Here is a 21,531-nt window from a genome sequence, read left to right on the forward strand (position 1 = left end):
CATTTGTTGTAGATGTCTTGTGAGGTACATACCAAAAGGGGTATTGTACTCTATAATGGGTCTGATGAGTGCCGAGTAGAGGGGAACAATGACCTCTTTTTTCCTGGATGAGAAACCTTTTGTGATGAGGCGTTCCACATAGAAGGATTTCCTGACTACTGTGGCGATGTGATTATCAAAGGAGAGACTATTGGCCACCTATGTCCCAAGGTCTCTTATCACACTTTTGGTGTTAAATAGACTACCACCTATGTGGTAGCTGATGGGTACAGAGTTTTTACCAAAGGGGATGACAATGCACTTTTTGGCATTGAGCTTGAGGCCATGAGTTTGACACCAGGCATCTGTCTCAGTGAGGCCCTTTTGTAGGATGTCCACATTGTTAGGAGTTTCAGTTATGGCTCCTAGTTTGCAGCCATCTGCAGACTTCATTAGCCAAAGACTTTCTATGTTAGCCTATAATTCAGAAAAGTAGATACCAAACAGGAGAGGATCCAGGACTGAACCCTGTGGTACTCCACTTGTCACTGGTCTGAAGTCGGATTTGGAGTCTGCTACTTTCACAGTGTGGGTTCTGTCAGTGAGCCAGTTGGCAACCCATCTTGTGACATAGGGATTTATACCTAGTTTAGTGAGTTTATCTATAATTCCAGAGTGGGGGATGCTGTCAATGTTGGTAATGACCAGATCTAGGATATTGCTGCCCCTGGTGGGGGTCTGGATAAGTTGATCCAAGGCATTGGAATTTATGAATTCCAGAAAATGTTGAGCAAAAGAGTTGGTACATGAGTAATTTTCCCAGTTAATGGTGGGGTAGTTGAAATCTCTCATTATTAGGGTGTTGAGTTGTACCCTAATATTTTCCAGTGTATCAAGAAATGAGGAGTGGGAATCCTGGGGCATGGTGGGGGATCTGTAGCAAGTTACAGTTTGGATTGCAGTCTTGCCCAGAGTTAGTTGCACGGATAATCTCGGATGCATTATGCTGAGCAACTAGCCTGGAGGTGTGGATATTCTTAATGAATATGGACACACCTCCACCTATAGTGTTTCGGTCCAGGTTAGGTGGCTGAAAGGTGTGGTATGAATTATAGGTTCATAGGTTCATAGGTTCATACTAGGCTATCTGCCCTAGGGCATTTATAAGCCTAGCCAGAATGTGTTTGGCTTTCGCCACCCATTTTAAATTTATTTTGCTATGCCCTTTTTCGAGGTTAGTATACTGTGCCTCTGTCTAACAGTGACACAGAAGTGATACCCGGGGTAAATCTACGATTTCCCATCCACTCATCAAGATTCCTCTTGAAGAGAGTCAATGAGGGACTCTGCCTAACCTGGACTGGGATTTTATTCCAGAGTGAAGGGAGCCTCTGGGTTATGAATCTGTCCCTCCAGCATGTCCTATTTATTTCAGTGCTGAGGTTCAAATCTCTCGAGCGCGTAGCTCGATGGGATTTGGATTTTCTGAGGTGCAGCATGTCCATTAATTCTGGGTTGGACATGGCTTTATATGTCAGGCACAGATCGCCTCTGAACAGGCGGTATGCCACCGAGTAGAGCTGGAGTTTCTTTAACCTGGCAGCATATGGCATCTGTTTGAGCCCTTTGATCTTCTTGGTGAGGTACTTTTGGGATCTTTCCAGTTGCTGCAGGTGTCTGGTAAGGTACATCCCAAAAGGGGCATTGCACTCAATTATGAGCCTGATGAGGGATGAGTAAAGAGGCACGATGACCTCCCCTGATCTAGATGTGAATCCCTTCATGATTAGGTGGGCTATATAAAATGTTTTTCTAACCACTTTGGCCACGTGGTTGTGAAATGAGAGATTGCTATCAACTTGGGTCCCCAGGTCCCTAATTACTTCTTCTGTACTTAATGGATTACCACCTATGTGGTAATTTGTGGGCACTTTGTTTTGCCAAAGGGGATGACTATACACTTTTTATCATTTAGCTTGAGGCCATGGCTCTGGCACCAGTTATCTGTTTCTATGACGCCCTTTTGGAGGATGCTTGTGTCGGCTGGAGAGTCGATTATAGCGTCAGTTTGCAGTCATCTGCGAACTTGGTCAGCCACAGTCCTTCCGTGTTGGCCTGTACCTCTGAGAAATATATACCGAACAAGAGAGGTCCCAGGACTGAGCCTTGTGGGACACCACTTGTAACTGGTTTGGAGTCTGACATGGCTCCAGCAATTCTAACCATGTGGGTTCTGTCCTTGAGCCAGTTTGCAATCCATCTAGTGACATAGGGGTTTATATTTAAGCTGGTGAGCTTATCTATAATGCCCGAGTGGGGTATTGTATCGAAGGCTTTTGCGAGGTCCAGGTAGGCTGTGTGGACCACCTTCCCCTCGTCAATGGCCTTGGTGACTGTTTCGAAGAAATCAACCAGGTTTAAGAGGCAGGATCTGCCTTAACAAAGCCAAACTGGGTAGGATCCAGTGTCTGTAGGTCCCCGATATCTTTATTTATGAGGTCCATGATGATCCTTTCCATAGCTTTGCAGACCAAGCTAGTCAGGCTTATGGGGCGATAGTTTCCAGGATCTGTTGAGGCACCACCTTTATGGAGAGGGACCACTGTTGCTGGCCTGGTAATGCAGGGGTGCTCTCTGGAGCCTTGAACCAGGTCTCTGTCACTGCACAGATGTCGATGTTCTCCATTTTAAGGAGTGCCTCAAGTGATTGCATTTTGAGGTTTAGACTTCTAGCATTGAGTAGGATTACCCTTAGATTTTGCTTGTTTGTACCTGTTACGGTGGTGAGTTTGTCATTTCAACCTTGCCTAAAAAAGGCACTATAGGGGTGACAAGAGCCTTAGCCAGTATTCGGAATCCCAAGGGCGACAGGTGTAGGCCATCTCTGGCAAAGCATCGTGGTCTGCATGTATCTGCATGACTGGTGTGTAAACTTTCTTATTTATGTTGTGAATGTAGCATGGTTCATTTATCTGCTCAGTCATCATTTATTGTATACAAAAGATTACTACCTTCAGCATAAGTAACTTTAGCGGTCCCACTCTATTTTTCTTTGTAAGCATGTCAGTACTTTTACAGTACACTATCTGCAGTGAACCTTGCCCACTTTATTTTTCGCTCTGTACATCTATTTTATAAGGGGAGGGGTTATGCTCTCCCACCCCAACTCCTGCTTTGATTTATATTAAAAAAAAACTTTTAACATTTTAAATGCCAGTAGAAAAAACGTTAGTCATAAAATTGTAGATTACATATAGAGAGAGATGTTTAATTTTTCCTTATCAAAACTGCAATTCTGCATAAGTGAAAAGAAACTGGTGCGAGTAAGCCCTCTTGCAAGTTACCTTCCATTTAGAGTGCACAAAAGATCAGCACTGCATTTATGATTTTAGCTTTACTTTTATAACAGAAGTTTGTTAATAACAATATTTATATTAGCCACATGGTAATCTGTTTCTAACCTTTTTAGCCATGAAAGCCCCAAACGCTCTTTGACCTCCTATTCCTTTGCAGAACAAATGGTACCTCAACAAATCCAGTTAAAGAAACTAAACATTTATCAACAGTTAAATAAAACACTTTAGTGTGATACATTAATACCTCAATATATCTCTCACCTCTGGATCAAATTTCCGACTATATGTAAATCAGAGCAGCATTATTGCCATCTTCCAGGTAAACTTAGATAATTTGATGGGCAGCTTCAAATTCTCCCTCGGACTTTTATGTCTTGTCCTCCTTGAGGCTGGAGGGAATTTCTGAATATTTATTTTTGGCTTGGCATGTAATGGTCTGCAGAATAATTGCCTAGTATTTACCGAATGACCAAATGCATGCTGAGGTTTTCAGGATAAGTGAATCCCTGTTGGAATACATAGAAACAAACAACAGAAGGCTACAGGAAACATAATTGGGGGGATTCAATAAATCCTACATAGTAGCAATGAAATTCAGATTCAGTAAGAGCCGTGTAGAGGTGTACACCCCCACGCAAACAAAGTAAACACCGTGGCATGCTAATTACAGCATAAGTTGAATTGCCTGCTAATCAACCAATCCAACATGATGCAGCCATTCAACAAGCTATAAAACATCCATGTAGACTCGGTGCTGTTTTTTCCTGCAGATTCCAAAACTTTTAAGCTACAGATGTGGAAAGGATTCCACATGGATAGAATGTTAGGAGCTGCTGCTACAGTCTGAAACCAATGCTGCTGCCAATAGGCTTAAGCCATGAACGAGAAGAGTTTTTAGGCCCTGTTTACCTTTTCACAACCTACATGATGTGGAAATTGTAGAGCGCAACAGGATAAACAGGGATACACTACAGGAAGTCTGCGACATCTGCCATCCTCAACTCAGAGCAAGAGCAAACCGAGGGAGAACCCATCCCAGTGGAGACAGGAATTTGTATCCCATAGAATCTGACCTACAGGTACCTTTCAGAGACTAACAGGAGACATTCTGGAGTTGTCACAAGCATCAGCATCTAGGATCCTCCACCAGTTCCTGAATGCTATGCTCCAACATGCCAGTGACCACATATATTTTGCCTGTAGTTCTGAGGAAAGGGCCAAAAATATGCAGGAGTTCTACCATATAGCACACTACCCTGAAGTACTGGGTGCCATAGGTTGCAGACATGTAGAAATAAAGACACCATCCGGGGAACAGGGAAGGTTCTACAAAAATAGGAAGGGCTACCACTCTATCAACTACAGAGTCATGTAATGTCTGGGGAATCATCTTGAACTTGTTTGCTGGCAACCCAGGCAAGTACCATGACTCACATATTTGGCACACCTCTCAACTGTATCAGATGCTCACTAGGGGGATATCTCACAGGGTCATTTACTGGGGGATGCAGGCTAGCAGTAGAACTGTGGTTGATGAACCCATCAGAAATGCACACACACCCATGGAAGAATGCCATAACGAGGCACATGCTCAAACCAGAAATATCATAGAGTGTGTGTTTGGGCTGCTGAAGTCACAGTTCCAGTGCCTAGATGCATATGAGGGAGTCTTGCAGTACAATCCACAGACATGTACAGCAATATTCACAGTATGTGCCATGCTACATAACATAATCCTGAGGAAACATATTCAGCAGGATCAGTATGGGGAAGGGGCACACATCCCACCACCAATGCCAAGGTCACAACAACCACAAGCAGATGAAGAACCAGAGGGGGAACCACCAGCTGCTATGGGTGTAGGCAGATATACCTGTGCTCAGTATGCCCTTGCATTGGCCAAGAGATAATGCACAGCACACTCACTCACCACTTAACCTTCCTCCTACTCACATACATATAGTAACATTAATGTCAGGTAACTCACACAATCGTTACCTCCCCATGTATTGGCTGTGTACTGCCTGCATCAGACAGAGTCAGCTCTGAATTAAAACTGTGGCAACATCTGCATTTACAAGGTAAGTCCTGAACCTAGAGTGTATTGCATAATAATATGAATGGGTGGCATGTCATTGTATTTCATTAGTTGGTACGGTAAGCAAGTAAAAGGTGGGAGATTTTGTACAGAAATGATCTTAGCATGTGACAACAGAGACTTATCTGACTTATATGTGTCCATTATTGACTAGTAGGCCTCAGGCATTAAAGATTCACACAGTCATACCTCTCAAAAGTACTGATGATCACTGCATGCCCTCAGTTTAGCACCAAATGTTTGTACTGGAAAATCATTAAAGAGAGAAGTTAGAAAGTAATGATACACATTGCAGTTTCTGACTTCACAACCCTCACAAGATCATTCACAATAAAGTTGGGAAATTTTTATGATATCAAGTGTCTCACTTTCCAAGGCCAATATAAGTCAAAGGTACAATTACCAGTTCAACAGCACAAATGCAGATATACTAAGCACTAAGTCAGCTATGCACCCAGAGCATCAGACATAAAGCTTATGTACCTATCCCTGAATCCAAAAGGTACAAAACAGGAATATGGCACAGCTATCAGCATTTGCACAGGGTGTTGTAGGGGAGGCGGAGCCTAGGCTGACGCAAAAGGTTGGTGAGTGTGTGTGAGTAAGAAAAAGAAGCAGGCAGACATTTGGATAAACCAACAAATGGTCAGTGAGACAAAATGTGTATCTATTGTATGTGTGTCTGTAGGGGTCCTCCAGGTGAAATTGGTGTGTGTGTCTGCATGAACACAGCAAAGCTCTGTGCTGGCTTTACATCTTGCTATGTAGGACAGGTGTGAGCCATACTTGGTAAAGGTGGCAGTTCATTGTTGTCGTCCCCGACAATGAGAAGTGGCTCTGCCAGGAGTTGCACTGGTATGCCCATGCCCACAGTCAGATGCACTGCTGCTACCTGAAAGTGACTGAGGTCTACTGGACAAGATGCCATCATGGAGATGCCCAGGACCAGGACCCCATGGCCTGCCACATCTGATTGTGGACTGCACACTCACTGATGGAGCACTGGAAGTGCTACCACTATGGGAGCGTGTTCAGGCACAGCCACATTGGCTGACAGCAGATGATGTGGCTGACCTATGCCTACAAGGGTACACTGTCCAGTACTGTCTTTGGACCATTTACTTAATTATCATACATTTCAACTGTCAAGATTTTCACAGAATGTCCATGTTTTTGCCTTTATGTTTTTTGGTGTATTCCTTATCGAATTTGTGGTTTGCAGCCATATCAGTAGGAAGATCTCAGGACTGATGTGACTAAATAATTACATATTTTTGAGTTTCAGACTTCAAATCCTTCAGAACATGCATCTTAACCCATTAAAATCCCTGGTTATTCTAGCACATTTCTAAAGAGCAAATATGTCAAATATGTCCCAGTTTCTGGGTCTTTCTCCACCCATTATGTTCTTTGTCCTGGTGTCTTGCACTAAGAGATTTATCTGTTAAGCCCTGGTAATCATTGTGGCATTCTGTGCAGAACCATGGACCTTCAGTGCTCAACCATGGACCTTCAGTGCTCTGATTTAAACAGGATTGCTATTTGTGTTCGCTTACATCTCACTTATTTATGTTTAAACTCAGTGTGCAGCATGAATATGCAATGAGCGCTGCTACTCACGACATATCATGGTGCACACATGTAAACTCCATGTAGCCTTCGCATGAATCCTAAATAGAGTTTATTGAATCCCAGGGTTACTCTTAGCTAGGACAAAATGATGACCAACAGAAAACTCCAAAAAATCCACAGCAAACAATATATTATACAAAAGGCTTAGCACTTTTGTCGATATAGTGTAAACCATACTTCATCAGAGTAAATATCAATTGATACACTAAGTCATTTACACCATGTAAGTCACAAATACTTTTAACATACATTAATTTTTTTAAAGGGACATACTCATAAATAAGCAAGAAAAAGGTATATTATTAGATACTTTTTGTTATTTATGATAAGTACAGTAATACAAAAATGATACTTTCTTTTGAATTAAAATTATAAGCCTAAAAATGTAATTATACACTGAGATGATAGGACATGGTAGGTATAATGCCTAGCAAAGGCAAATATAGGATCAAACACCAACATTTAGGCAGATTTAGGAAAGGAACATAAAGAGCATTCTTTACAGCCTTATATACATAAAACTAATATAAGGGGTCTACTTCACGTTGTCGTAAGCTGACAATACCAAGTCTGATATTGTCGGCACGACAATATGGAAAGTGAAGAACATTGTGGAAGTAAACGGAAATCTCCATAAGGGGAGATTTCCATTTACCTCAATGTAGTGTAGTCTTGAAGTTGGTATATTTAAGTAGGGGGGATATGGGGGGTGCAGGGGGGCTTGCCCCCCTGCCTATGCCATTTAGTTTTTTTTTTTACTTTTTTTTTTTAAGTTATTCGATGTTTTATTTAATCGATCAATAAAGTTCGACCTTTATTGATTCGATTAAGTAAACTTTCAATAACGTGCTATAGATGCTAAGATAAGCATGTCTTCACTTTAAAGGAAGTTTCATCTAGACAAATACAGTAACATCGATACGCTATACTATATATAGTAATAAGAAAGACAAAGAAGAAAGTGTAATGAGCATTCAGAAAAGTAAGAACAAAGAAGCAAAGTTTTGGCAACAAATTATAAAAAGAGTTGGAAGCTAGACAAACATTTAGGTTTTTAAACTCATATCAACTTGGATCTGCAGGTCTCATATTGAAACTGAAGAGAGATCTGTAGAGGCTGGATAAAAAATTTGTTAAACCACAAATAGATTTTATAATTGAAGCCAAAACATAAATGGTAAACTGGAAAATATTAAGTAGTGGATATAAGGCAATGTTATATTTGATAAGACAACATAGTATACAATTAAAAATATAATGGAATGAGTAGAGATATTGCAGGTTATTAGTGTTGGAAAATGTCTTATTCATAGATGTGCAACTAAATCAAGAAAATATACGATTTTTTGAATGGAAATGTTTACACAAATATTTTTATATCCCTACGAGACTTGAAAAAGGTGTTCCCATAGACTAAGCTATGTTGGAGATATGATTCAGAAGGAGGTCCTTGGTAGCCTATATTTTGGGAATGTATGAAGTTGCTTCATAGCAAAAATTAATTCAACAATACGCTAAATCTTATACCTGAAAGACACTTTAACTTCAGTACAAAGATGCTCTTGTTGAGTTGGTGTAAAATAATATGCACTAAAGAGGTAAAAGTATTGTTGTCTTTAGTGTTGATAGCAGTTAATAAAGCCATAACTCAAAAAAAGAAACCCAAAAGCAAACCATCAATGAGAGAAGTAAAAGCAATGATTACAGAGACTAAAATTATGATACCGAAAAGTATTAAAGATCAGAAACAGAGCCTTTTTTTGGCACATCAGGAATCAACACTTGTTACTTCCATTTGTAGGGTATAAGTTACATTGGTGGATTTAACAACTACACCCAGCTTATAGTCATTAACAGACTTACTTAGCCAGAGATCCTTGTTGTCAATGTTTAGGTCATAGGTATAAATGCCAAAAGGGAGGGGACTAAATACAGAACGCTGGGGAATGATGATGGTCACCTTTTCCCTAACTGAGGAGGCATCACCAATCCTAACAAAATACATTATTTCCTTGAGCCAGTTTGCAATCCATCTCACAACATAGGAATCAATGTTTAAGGCCATTAGCTCAATAAAAATCCTGTCATGTCATATGGTGTCAAATGCCTTTGCCAGATACAAAAAGGAAGACTGAACAGTGTGACCCCTGTCCACTGCCTGTGTGACCTTTATAAATAAGCACACAAGCAGTGGACAGGTGTCAAATGCCTTTGCCATCCAAGTTGACATCATGAACAGTTTGATCTCTGTTCACTGCCTGTGTGACCTTTTCAAAGAATCACAAGATTTAGCAGTCATGACCTATCCTCATCAAATCTGAATTATTGAGGATCGAGCTTGATCATCTTTTTAATGCTGTGGTGCATGAGGTCGGTGATGATGCATTCCATAGCTTTACACACAAGACTGATAAAGCTAATGGGTTAGTAGTTACCCATGTCAGTGGTGGGGCCACCCTTATGAAAAGGCATAACCACCACTGGGCACCATGACTTGGGAACATATTCCGTGGCAAGAATTCGGTTAAACAACTTGTGGAGGGGATCGGCAAGAGGTTGCTTGACACCATTACATAATCCGGTGTATTGTTGGAAGCCATTGAAGGGGCAGTTTTAGTCCCACAGTGTACTTTAAGGATATGATCATTTGAAATGGTAGGGGGAAGTGACTCTGGGATATTTAGAGTTGTGATGATAGTTTCAGGTGGGACATTTCAGGAAACCTTTTCCTAGCATGTTAGCAATGTGTTTAGGACTAGAATGGGAGGTCATTGGTCCAACTGTTAAGATTTGTAGTATAGTGATAAAACAATGTGGTCACTAGCTGATTATGGCTCTAAAATTATACTATAAGTGGTTAAGTTGTGTTTTTAAATGTTTGTTTTTAAGGAGCAATGTAAAATTAATATGGCGATCAAGACTAGATATAATAATTTTTGTGATATATAAATTTACATTCTTAACACTGGCAAGTTACTGAAAATTAAAATGTAATTACTGATTGACATGTGACTAGTTTATTAGTATTGTATAAACATAATTATATAAAATAGTTGTTTCAGCAATCAGTACTAAAATAAGAAGTGCACCATGCATGGGGATTGCACAGTGTATAAAAATGAAAATGAAGTCAACAATAAACTTTTGCTCCTTAAGAAAAATATGCATTGACTGGAAACATGAAACATTGAAATGAACATTTAAAAGAATCTATATATGCTGTTTTAGACAGACTGGATTTTGTGGAATTCCTTTGACAAGAATATGTATTAGAAAAAATATTTGGTGAAACAGACTAGCAGTGCATTTGGGAATTGGGTTCTTTTCTGTTACTCCCCTTAATTTTTTGCAAGAAAGTAATTTTATGTTCATTGTTGTACATAAACCACAAGTTAAAACTGAAAAGCTAGATCCACAAACTGATGCAACAATCTGGAGAACCAGCTAGATAATCCAAACAACAGCAAAACCACTATCTGCAAAATGGATCCAAAGATAGCACTGCTGTTGAATGTTGGTATACCCTTTCAATAGCAGTGCCTATCTTTGGATCCATTTTGCAGCTAGTGTTTTTTTCTGTTATTTAAAAAGTTAGATCCAGCGATTGTTTTTCTTGCCTCAGTCTCATCAGTCTGTTAGAGTGATTTATACCGTTGGCATAAAAACAGTTTTGTTATAAACGCTGGGCTTGCAAGCTACCTGAGTTGTTCTTCTCCACCCAGAAAACAATGCAAGCCTTATAAAGAAAATGCAATGCTACCCTTTACATTTGTAATCACTGGTGGATAAACCGACTTGGATAATTGGCTCCTCTCAACTCAGTTTGTATATACTGAAATTGTAGCTACTGTTTTCTGCTCAGAATGAGTCAAACTCTACTACAGCTCTTCAAGAAAAACCACTACAGTCACTGCCCGACACCAGTTCAGCATCCAACAACAGAAAGTCACTATAATAAGCCAACATCCACCCTGCTGGGAATCTATAAGCTAATACAGCTTGAAATTATCCATAAAGGGCATCTCATCTAAACTCAAGGAAGTTATTGTTCCTCTGGAATGGAAGATGATATGGAGGCTTTTTTGGCAGCATTTGGGAAATAAAACTTTCCCAAGATGAATAGGCCAAGACAGTGTTCTCACATTTAACCAGGTACTCATTAAAAGCATACACTGACTGTGATGATACTTATGCAAATAACTATCAGAAACTAAAAAATGAATTTCTAGCAAGGGTTCATGCTTCATCCGAGGCACAATCTCTTAAATTTAACAACTGATCATTTAGTAATGAACTAGTAAGAACTAATTTAAATTAGTAAGTTCACAGATGGCTGATTTAACATGTATTTTGAAACTGTGGCTAGGGCCTCATATACAAAATGTAAGTAACATTCTAGAAATCTTGGCTGTAAATAAATGTAAAATAGCATTCCCTAGCAAGTTACGAAAATAGATATTCCAATGAGCCTAGGTATTTCAGTTGTTTTAGTGTAATTAACTGAATCTGCAAACCCCAAATCAGACTTGCATGAACCAAGGGTTAATAATGCACCTTCACCCATGTGTGTTACTTTGTTTGTAAACAAGAACAAATGTATCATATGAGTTATTTTCTTTTTTGCCTTCTAGAAAATGATACATAGCAAAATACTGCATCATAAATAGCAACAGTACTTAGAAGCTTACAAGCTGTTTCTGAAAGCATCTCTGTGGAATGTGGTAGTGCTGAATTTTTAAGTACTAGAACTGGAGAGACTGTTTTCTGTTACTGCGTTGTTACTGATTTTGTTAATGTACTATTGTGGTAGCAAAGGAAGAGATGCATGTATTGCTGGACTCAAAGCATGATTACATTAGTTAGATTACAATATGCTTGCAATTATAACTTAACTAATAAACATAAAATTGAAATAATAATTGTACATTGAGACAAAAGAGAATACTATATTACGTAGCTGGAAATGCAAACCCTTTTGTACAAAGTGTTATACTCAGTAATTCTCCAGCTTAACTTCACTCATGGTGTGACAACTGGCCAAGAATATCATTATTTCAGATAACTATGGAAGATATGGGGGAAGTTCAACTGTTTACATTACAGCTCCAGTAAAGAAAAAGGTGTAGGCCTGGAAGACAGAAAATGAACAGAGATAAGGCTGTGAGTCAGAGGGTTAACTAGATCTGATACTGGGTCTTGCCAAACACTCCTGTAGTTAAATAGTAAAAAGGATCAAATGTGGGGACTGAAGGACCCATAGTTAAGAATACACTTAAGGAAGTAGGTGTAGAAATTGAGGAAGAGACATATCATTCTTATACTGAAGGAAAAGGGAACTTGAACAGAGCCGTAAGCGTATCCTTAGTAGATCAAGCAGAAAGTCAGTCAGAAACAGAAGCAGAACTTTAGGGACAGACGAATAAAGATAACTATTGAAGATGATAAACAGAAACTACTAGTATGTCTGTTGAAAATATTATCTTTGTGAGTTACCTTTTCATAAAGGATGAATTAGATGAAGGGGAACAGCATGTACATCTGTTTATATGACAGGAGGCCATTGCTTCCATTTCACATCAGAATGTTGATGAAAATACTGCTGACCAAGCTGACCTCTAGATTAGCCATGTGAATTTCAAAAAAAAAAGTTTAAATGTAGAAGAGGAAACAGAAGAACAGAACAGAGCTGCACAGTTCCATTTTACACCCATACCTTGAACTAGGAAATGACCTCATATAGGATAACTAAATAAAAAGAACAGACACTGAGCAAGCTGTTACTTTGAAGGCCTTTTAGAATACTTGTAATGAAATTGACACATAGCCACATTTTGGATGGTCATTTAGGAAAGCATTAGATAAACGTTATGATTTTAAACAGGGTTTTACTTGTCCGTGTTAAGGAGGACATATAATATTTTGGGGCAGCTTGCCAAAAATGTAAAAGGGCAGCATCCAACCCAGAGTTTAGTAACCCTTTAATACTCTCATCTATCATGGAAATCTCATTTGATAAAATAGCAATGGACATTACAGGTTCACTTATAAAAGTGAGTAAGGGCCATCAGTATAGCCTGATAATCATTCATTACACAACATAATTTCCTGAGGCAGTATCCCTATGAGGATAAGTGAAACGTTCTTAGCCAAAGAATAATTAGTACTCTTTTTCTCTATATAGGAATGTCCCTGAGAAATTCTTTTTGATCAATGCATCCAATTCAAGTCCAGGTACTGTATGGACTTTGTCAGTTTTTTTTAAGTGAAATAGCTGAGGGCATATTTATACTAACCAAAGATAGAGGGGCTAGTTAAGCAGGTTAATAAAACTTTAATGTCTGTGTTATCAAAGACTATGGAACAGGATTGGAGATATTGGTACCAGCTGCTTCTATATCTTCTCATTGCTGTAAGAGAAGTTCCCACAGGCCTCACCTGGATTTATACCATTGCAACTACTGTATGGTAGATAATTCCAAATCTTGTAGATATAGTAGTGGGAATAATTCGACAGCCAGCTAAAATCCACTGTTTAATAATTTAAATAAATAAAAAAAAAAGTTAAGTGCTTTCATTCTTACAATATCAGAACTTCATCAGAACTCTGATGAAGTTCTGGTTTGTTAGTACTGACTGCTGAAAACAGGTTTCTTGAAATTGCAAGAACTATTTACAGAAAATCCTTAAACTTGGAGTCATAGAGGAATCATAAAGTAAACTGAAAAGCCCTCTTATACTGATTCCCAAGTCTGGTGGGTCTATCAGCTTTTGCATCAACTTCAGAAAATTAAATAGTATATCTGTGTTTGTTTCATATCCTGTGCAGTAAGTAGATGAATTAACTTAAAAATCTGACAAGGCTAGGTTTCTCTCCATTTGGATCTAACCAAATGCTATTGACAAATTATCTTTGCAGAATAGTGGATTTTTCATTCCAAACAATGGCACAGTGGATAGTGTTGTTGCTTAACAGCAAGAGGTTCCCCAGTTCAGTTCTTGTCAGGGGTGCCTTCTGAGTGGAGTCTGCATGTCCTCCCTGTGTTCATGTGGAATTTCTCTGAGTGCTCAGGTTGCCTCCCACATTCTAAAAACATACACTAGGTGATTAGATACACTAAATTTGTCATAAATGTGAGTCTGTGGTGTGGTAGAACAGGGTTAGCCATCTGGCAGTGTAAACCTTGGCTTTTGATGATTGTCACTGTTGAAGTGACACCCTGACCCCATGTGCAAAAATGGAAAATGGGGGTTGTGGATGGATGGACTCTTCCATTATGGAGTCTTGCCTTTTGCCCTCCTAATAGCCACATGCAATATTCCAGAGGATGAAGGCAAAATTCATAGATCCCATACCAGATATACAGAAGTCCACCTGGATAATATAGTGGTAGTATTTTCTGAATACGGGAAAAGACACTTTCTTAAAGTTCAACCCATTTTACATTTCCTTGCATCAAGCTGAGCTGACTGATAACCCAGCTAAGTAGGACTGCAGGACCATGCTATCTGTGCTATGTAGTAGGCTGAAGGATAGCAAAGCCACCAACTGCGAAAATTGGAGCAGTACAAAACTGGACCATGTCAACCACTAAGAAAGAGGTTAAGTCTTTTTTAGGCCTAGCTAGCTATTATCATAAATTTATTTCTAAGTTTGCTGTCCCTGCTTACCCATTGACTGATCCTTCGAAGGATAAGTCTTCCTCTCCCTTGAAGGTTAAATGGACAATTGAAGCAGAACATGCCTTTAGACAATTAAAATATATGCTGTGTTCAGAACCAATACCATCTCTAGACTTCTCAAAGCAATTCTTTGTGCACATGAATGCCTCTGAGGTATGTTTAGGTACAGTCTTGACTCAAACTATAAATAAGGATGAGCATCCCATTTGTAATGTAAGCAGAAACAGCGATGCTAAGAGATATTGTTCAGTTATATAGAGAGAATTCCTTGACATACAATTAGACCACCTAGGTAGGGACTTTGTTTTACTCATTGCCCATATCCCTCTTCAGTGGTTCTACCATGAAAAGGATTGCAACCACAAATTATCCAGATAGGCTTCAACACCCCAGCCTTACAGTTTTAAACTCCACATCACCATAACTAGTCACTCATATCTGTATCACAGCCACAAAAGGCCTGCATTTTGTGGCCATAGTAACCAACCATGCCTGTCTATGAACAATGTTTTCCCACACGTGGTCCCTGTGTCCACACTCCCCCTAGCTATGCTAGAAGGGTGCTTCATTGATCACTTCATTTGAAGATGCTGTAAAATGATCTTGCCAAAGTCTGGTAGCTGCTGTCAACTGAGAGGCCATTTAATTGTCTTCATTGTTAGTGTAGTGGTGAGTATCCTCATCTGTCATTTGGGAGGCTGGGGTTTGATTCCCTGAAGGGGAGCATGTGCCTTAATCATAATTTTGCTTTTTAACAAAATGTTTTTTTTTGTGCTTATAAATAATAAATACTTGTTATGTTTCATATTATTGCATTTGTCTGTATAATCTGTGGAGCTTTTCTCCTTGGATCTCCACTGAAAATGGGCTGCTAGCTCAGTTGGATCAACCCAGTTAACAAATGTCAAATAAATAAAAATAAATAAATAAATAAATTGTATTTCTTAGTTAAATATACTGTAGGGATGTTTAGTAGACTTTTCAGTATTAGGTAAGAAAGAAAACATGGCTATAAGACAGGAATTCCTAATACAATACAAACACAGCAAACACAAGCAGTACACAGTAGAATAAAATGGTTTACTATCAAAAGATCTAAAGTCATTTGGTCTAAAGTTCATATGGTCGACAAATATGGTCGACACATGGATATTAAGTAGGCCATTTGGTCGACAGTTCATTTGGTCGACAGTCTGTTGACATTATGTTGACAGCAGTCTAGGATTTCCCTTGTCAGCACTGCTGTGCGACCTTGGAGTTGTAATATATAAGTAGGGGGAGTGTGGGGGGTGCAGGGGGGCACAGTCCCCCTGCAAAAACACTAGTGTTATTTGCATGTGTTTGTCGACCATTTGAACATCGACGTTATGAACTCGATCTTCTGAACTTTAGACATTATGATTTCGACCAAATGACGCTAGATCTTTTGATAGTAAACCGAATAAAACATGTCCCCCAATATGTCTACAGCCTCATATACATAACAGTACACTTTGGCTAAGCAGTGACAAAAAAAATATCTGAGTTATTTCACAACATTACATGCACATGGGCAACATATGCAAGCATGGCTTCAACTGTACACGTGTCCCAACATATACCTTAACTACAGGCTGTAACCGTGTTTTCTTCATAATACTGCAGCCTTGTAAATAGCTGTGCAGTTAATTCAGTTCTGCAAACATACATATAAGGTGTATGAAGGGAACTGCATACTACTTCACAAACTGGTCAACAATTATCAGTGTCATCCCAGTAACATGACACAGGTTATCTACAGTTATACATGCTTCATGTATCTAGAGATAACAATTACAGCTACCAGACCATAATATATAGTGGCACTTTACTATACATACTTGTTAGTAAGATAGTTAATTTAGAGCATGCAGCAGTTATTTACTAATAAAACACAATATAGTGTTGTCTGAATGTGTCCGCAGTGAGCTCATGACTATTTATACAAATTATTATGCCTTTTTTACGTTTATTGGTTACCATGGTAATTGCACTGGATACAAGTGTCCTTTTTCAGGGCAGACGTATGAACACCTTCAAGTTAAGTGACTTGCTCAGAATCACATATTAGGCAAATGGAAGGGGGAGGGAATCAAACTCTAAAGTACATGAAGCAACTTGATAACAACTCTTAGTTTTAAGCAGCCCAATGGTATGAGGGATAAACTCCTACTCTACAAGATGATCTGTGTACGACTATTGGCATGGGCGCTGGAGGAGCCACACTAGCTAGGATGGAAATGAGAGGCTGATGTCAGCTCACCCATTCTGGTGGCTGGGAGGCAGCCTAGGTTTGCTACAATAGCAATTTTAACAGCCCGGTGAGATCCATGTTGCAAGCAGTATACCATTTGTGTGGGAGAGTGCACATGTAAGGAAGCTCACGTGCACCTACCTGAAGGCAGCAATAATGCAGCTTACAAGGCTGCTGCTAGGAGGTGGGGGATAAGGCACATTCCCCAGCAGCAGCATGATACAGCACCAGTGTCCTGGATCTCCTCACCGGCCCTGAAAGTGGGTTGGGTAGAGCCCAGGGAGGCTACAGTGGGTCCAGTAGGCCCAGTGAACAAGAAGACAAGCTGGAGGCAGATGATGGTCAGTTGTCAGGAAGAGTTGATAGTCTTACTCCTGTGTGCTAACTTCCAGACATTATTAATCAGCCTCCTATACACTGAAAGTTAGCAGATGACATTCTCCATGTTTGGGGTAGCTCGCCAGAGATGCATACTGCTCTGCTGTTTCAACATTCCATAGAGATTGGTGAAAGGAAAAGGGAGGCAGTGACAGTAGCCGTAAGATGCAGCTTTATGTGATCTACATACTTGGTGGTGTATCCATTTATACTATATGCTACCAAAGTATGTGGGTATTCAGCACCAGGCTGCTATCCATTCATCAGCTTTTATGACGGCAAGTACATCCTTATGGACAAGTGGCTCATGTGCACTATTCTGGGATGAATGAAACATAACAATAATAATAATAATAATAATAATAATAATAATAATAATAATAATCCTTCTTTTGTAGGTGACAGGAGGAGACTGTGTGACCTGTGGTGATGGAGGGAGCACATTGCATAGAACCCACCACCTGGCTTCTTTTAATATGTGTGTGTAAAAATGCATATAGATATATATTACATATACATACACACACACACACACACACACACACACACACATACATATATATATATATATATATATATATATATATATATACACACACACACACACACACACACACACACACACATATATATATATATATATATATATACACACACACACACACACACATATATATATATATATATATATATATACACACACACACACACACACACACACACACACACACACACACACATATATATATATATATATATATATATATATATATACACACACACACACACACACACACACACATGTATATATATATATATATATATATATATATATATATATATATACACACACACACACACACACACACACACACACACACATATATATACACACACACACACACACACACACACACACACATATATATATATATATATATATATATATATATATATACACACACACACACACACACACACACACACACACACACACACACACACACACACACACACACACACATATATATATATATATATGCACACACACACACATATATATATATATATATATACACACACACACACACACACACACACACACACACACATGCACACACACACACACACATATATATATATATATATATATATATATATATATATGTGTGTGTATAAAAATACCAGGTTACTCATCCTATCATTCATTCAGACCCCAAACTGTGGGCAGCAACACAAAAGGAGGTGAAGTTGCAATATATATAAAAAACATACACCTCTAGGCTGGTCAAATGGTATGATTCACAGGAAATACTCCAGGTGCAGTTAACAACTGACAAGACCCCTATTCAAATCATAGCTAGCTAGAGGCTAACTCTGACTCAAGATGCCCACTCCACCTATCTGGACCTCTTCAAAACTATCAGGATTCAACCCTTTACCCTGATCCTGGGCGACTTTAACTATCCAACCTTAGACTGGAAGAAATACTCATGCCAAAAATAAAATGCCCGTAGATTCCTTGATTTCGTCAATGCAAATGCCTTGGACCAGTTGTCTGGTACCTCCACAAGAGGTGAAAATATCTTGGACTTGGAATTAACCAGCATGAGTAACCATTGCAGCATCCCTACAGTGTCATCATCCCTGGTAAGATCCGACCACAAAGCAGTCATTTTCGAAGCCACCATCTCCCCCAACCCCCCCCCCCCGCAGCTAGGGTCAAACAAAAAAATCTCTCCAAAGCTGATTACAAACTCCTGAGGGAAAGTATAAAAAGCTTCACAGCCCCCTCCACAGAAACTGGCACGTATGTCCAAACTTACACCAAAGTACTATATGAGCATTTATATAGCTGTATGGAATCAGCAGTACCAGACAGGACAAAATCATCCACCTCAAGGATGAGTAAAGCTGTCTGGTGGACATCTACAATAAACAAACTCTATAATAAAAGGAAAAAAATTGCTGTCCAGGACCAAGAAGGAGCAGGTGTCTAATTGGAAACAATCTCTCCATAGCCTGAGCAAGCAAATAAGAGAACTAGTAAAATCCTCAAAAGCAAACTTCAAGTCCAAAGTGGCCTCATCTACTAAAGACAGTCATAAGGCTTTCTTCACATATGTCTGCAATCTCAAGGGAACCCCATCAGTAAAACAGGACATCCCCAGTACCTCCCCCCCCATTATCTCTAGGGAGCACGTCATCATTGCCCTCTCAAAGGCAAAAAAATACAGCCTCCATGGGACCCGATAACATCCCAGGCTGCATCCTACATGAACTCAGGCAGGAATTTGCAGCACCATTAGGCACCCAATTCGACCAAAGCCTGAGTATCAGCTTCATCCCAGATGAATGGAGGACAGCTACTGTCATCCCTTTGCACAAAGGTGAAGTGTCAACTGATCCAGGAAATTATAGACCCATCAACCTAACTAGCCTGATCTACAAGGCCATGGAGTGGATTATCATGGACCTCATTAACAAGGACATTGGCAACCTCCAGACACTTGATCTGACACAGTTTGGTTTTGTCAAGGGGAGGTCATGCTTGTTAAATTTGGTCAGCTTCTTTGAGACAGTCACCAAGGCCATATATGAGGGGGAAGACAGTGCACACCACCTACCTTGACCTGGCCAAGGCCTTCGATACTATTCCCCATTCAGGTATAATAGCTAAACTCTCTCAACTAGGCATCAAGCCATATGTTACCAGATGGGTAACAAACTGGCTTACTAATAAAACCTAACTAGTCAAAATAAAGGAAGCCACCTCAAGTAGTAGACCCATAACAAGTGGTGTACCCCAGGGATTAGTCTTGGGGCATCTGCTGTTTGGGATATACTTCTCACAGGTGCAGGCCAAATACAGTGGGCTATGGCTGATCATGTTTGCAGATGACTGCTAGCTGGGTGCTGTCATCAATTCCCCTGTGATGTGGACATCCTCCAAGAGGGTATCACCCAAACAAATGACTGGTGCCAGAAACATGACCTCAAACTGAGTGCCAAAAATGCATCATCATCCCTTTTGGGGAGAATGATGTCCCCACAAATTATCACATTGATAATAAGGCACTAAGCACGCAATCAGTCGTGAGGAACGTGGGAAACCAGGTTGATAGCAAAGTGACTTTTGACCACCATATTGCCTCTGTTGTACGAAAAGTTTTCTACATGGCCCACCTCATTAGTAAGGGTAACATCCCTGTATTCTTCCCTTAGAAGACCTATTATTGAATACAGTGCCCTTTTTGGCATGTATCTCACAAAACACATGCAGCAGCTGGGGAAACCACAGAGATTCCTCACCTGGAGACTACAGGGCCTCAAACATCTACCCTACACAGACAGGCTAAAGGCCTTGTCCGTCTACTTAGTCTCCTACAGACTCCTCAGAGGTGACCTCTGTCTGGCACATAGCAATCTCAGACCCCGCTCTGATGGGATTGCTGCATATCCACAAGTCAAGCTCCATGCTAGTAACCTGCAGGCAAGACCTCAACCTGGTCTGTGACATCAATAGGACTTGTTGGCGGGAGAGATTTGTGTCCCAGAGACTCCCCCTTTTGTGGAATAGACTCCCTCTCCACGTAAAGCAAAGTACCTCATTAAACCTTTTTAAGCACAACCTGGACAACTGGATGGGGAATGGAAAATACACCCCTGGGATTCCACCTATGTCCCTGATGGACAGTGGCATAGGGTGCTGACTTGTTGGAACATGGGCTAAATTCTTGGCTAGGCTTGTAAGGGCCTCAAGGCCAGTAGCCTAGTAATTTCTTATGATTCTATGATCCTATATATATATATATATATATATATATATATATATATATATATATATATATATACCGACACCACAAAACCAAAAGAAACCGAAAGTTCAAAAACACGAAACTTCACATGCCCGACAAACCACAATCCTGACAATCAACAAAACAAATACCTTTCCCGTAAAACACACACACAACACAAGAACACCAAAAACCTTACAAACCTACACTAAACCTTACATACACAACTATCTATGCACTAACCTTAACCCAAACCCTAACGTCCATCACTATCGCACACTTACCTTACCCGCACCCTAACCCTAACTCACTTAATCCGCCCCTAACCCTTAAGTCTGT

Source organism: Protopterus annectens, chromosome 2.part1 (genome assembly GCF_019279795.1).
Source record: "Protopterus annectens isolate FY-2018-M chromosome 2.part1, PAN1.0, whole genome shotgun sequence".
NCBI classification, from domain to species: domain Eukaryota; kingdom Metazoa; phylum Chordata; order Ceratodontiformes; family Protopteridae; genus Protopterus; species Protopterus annectens.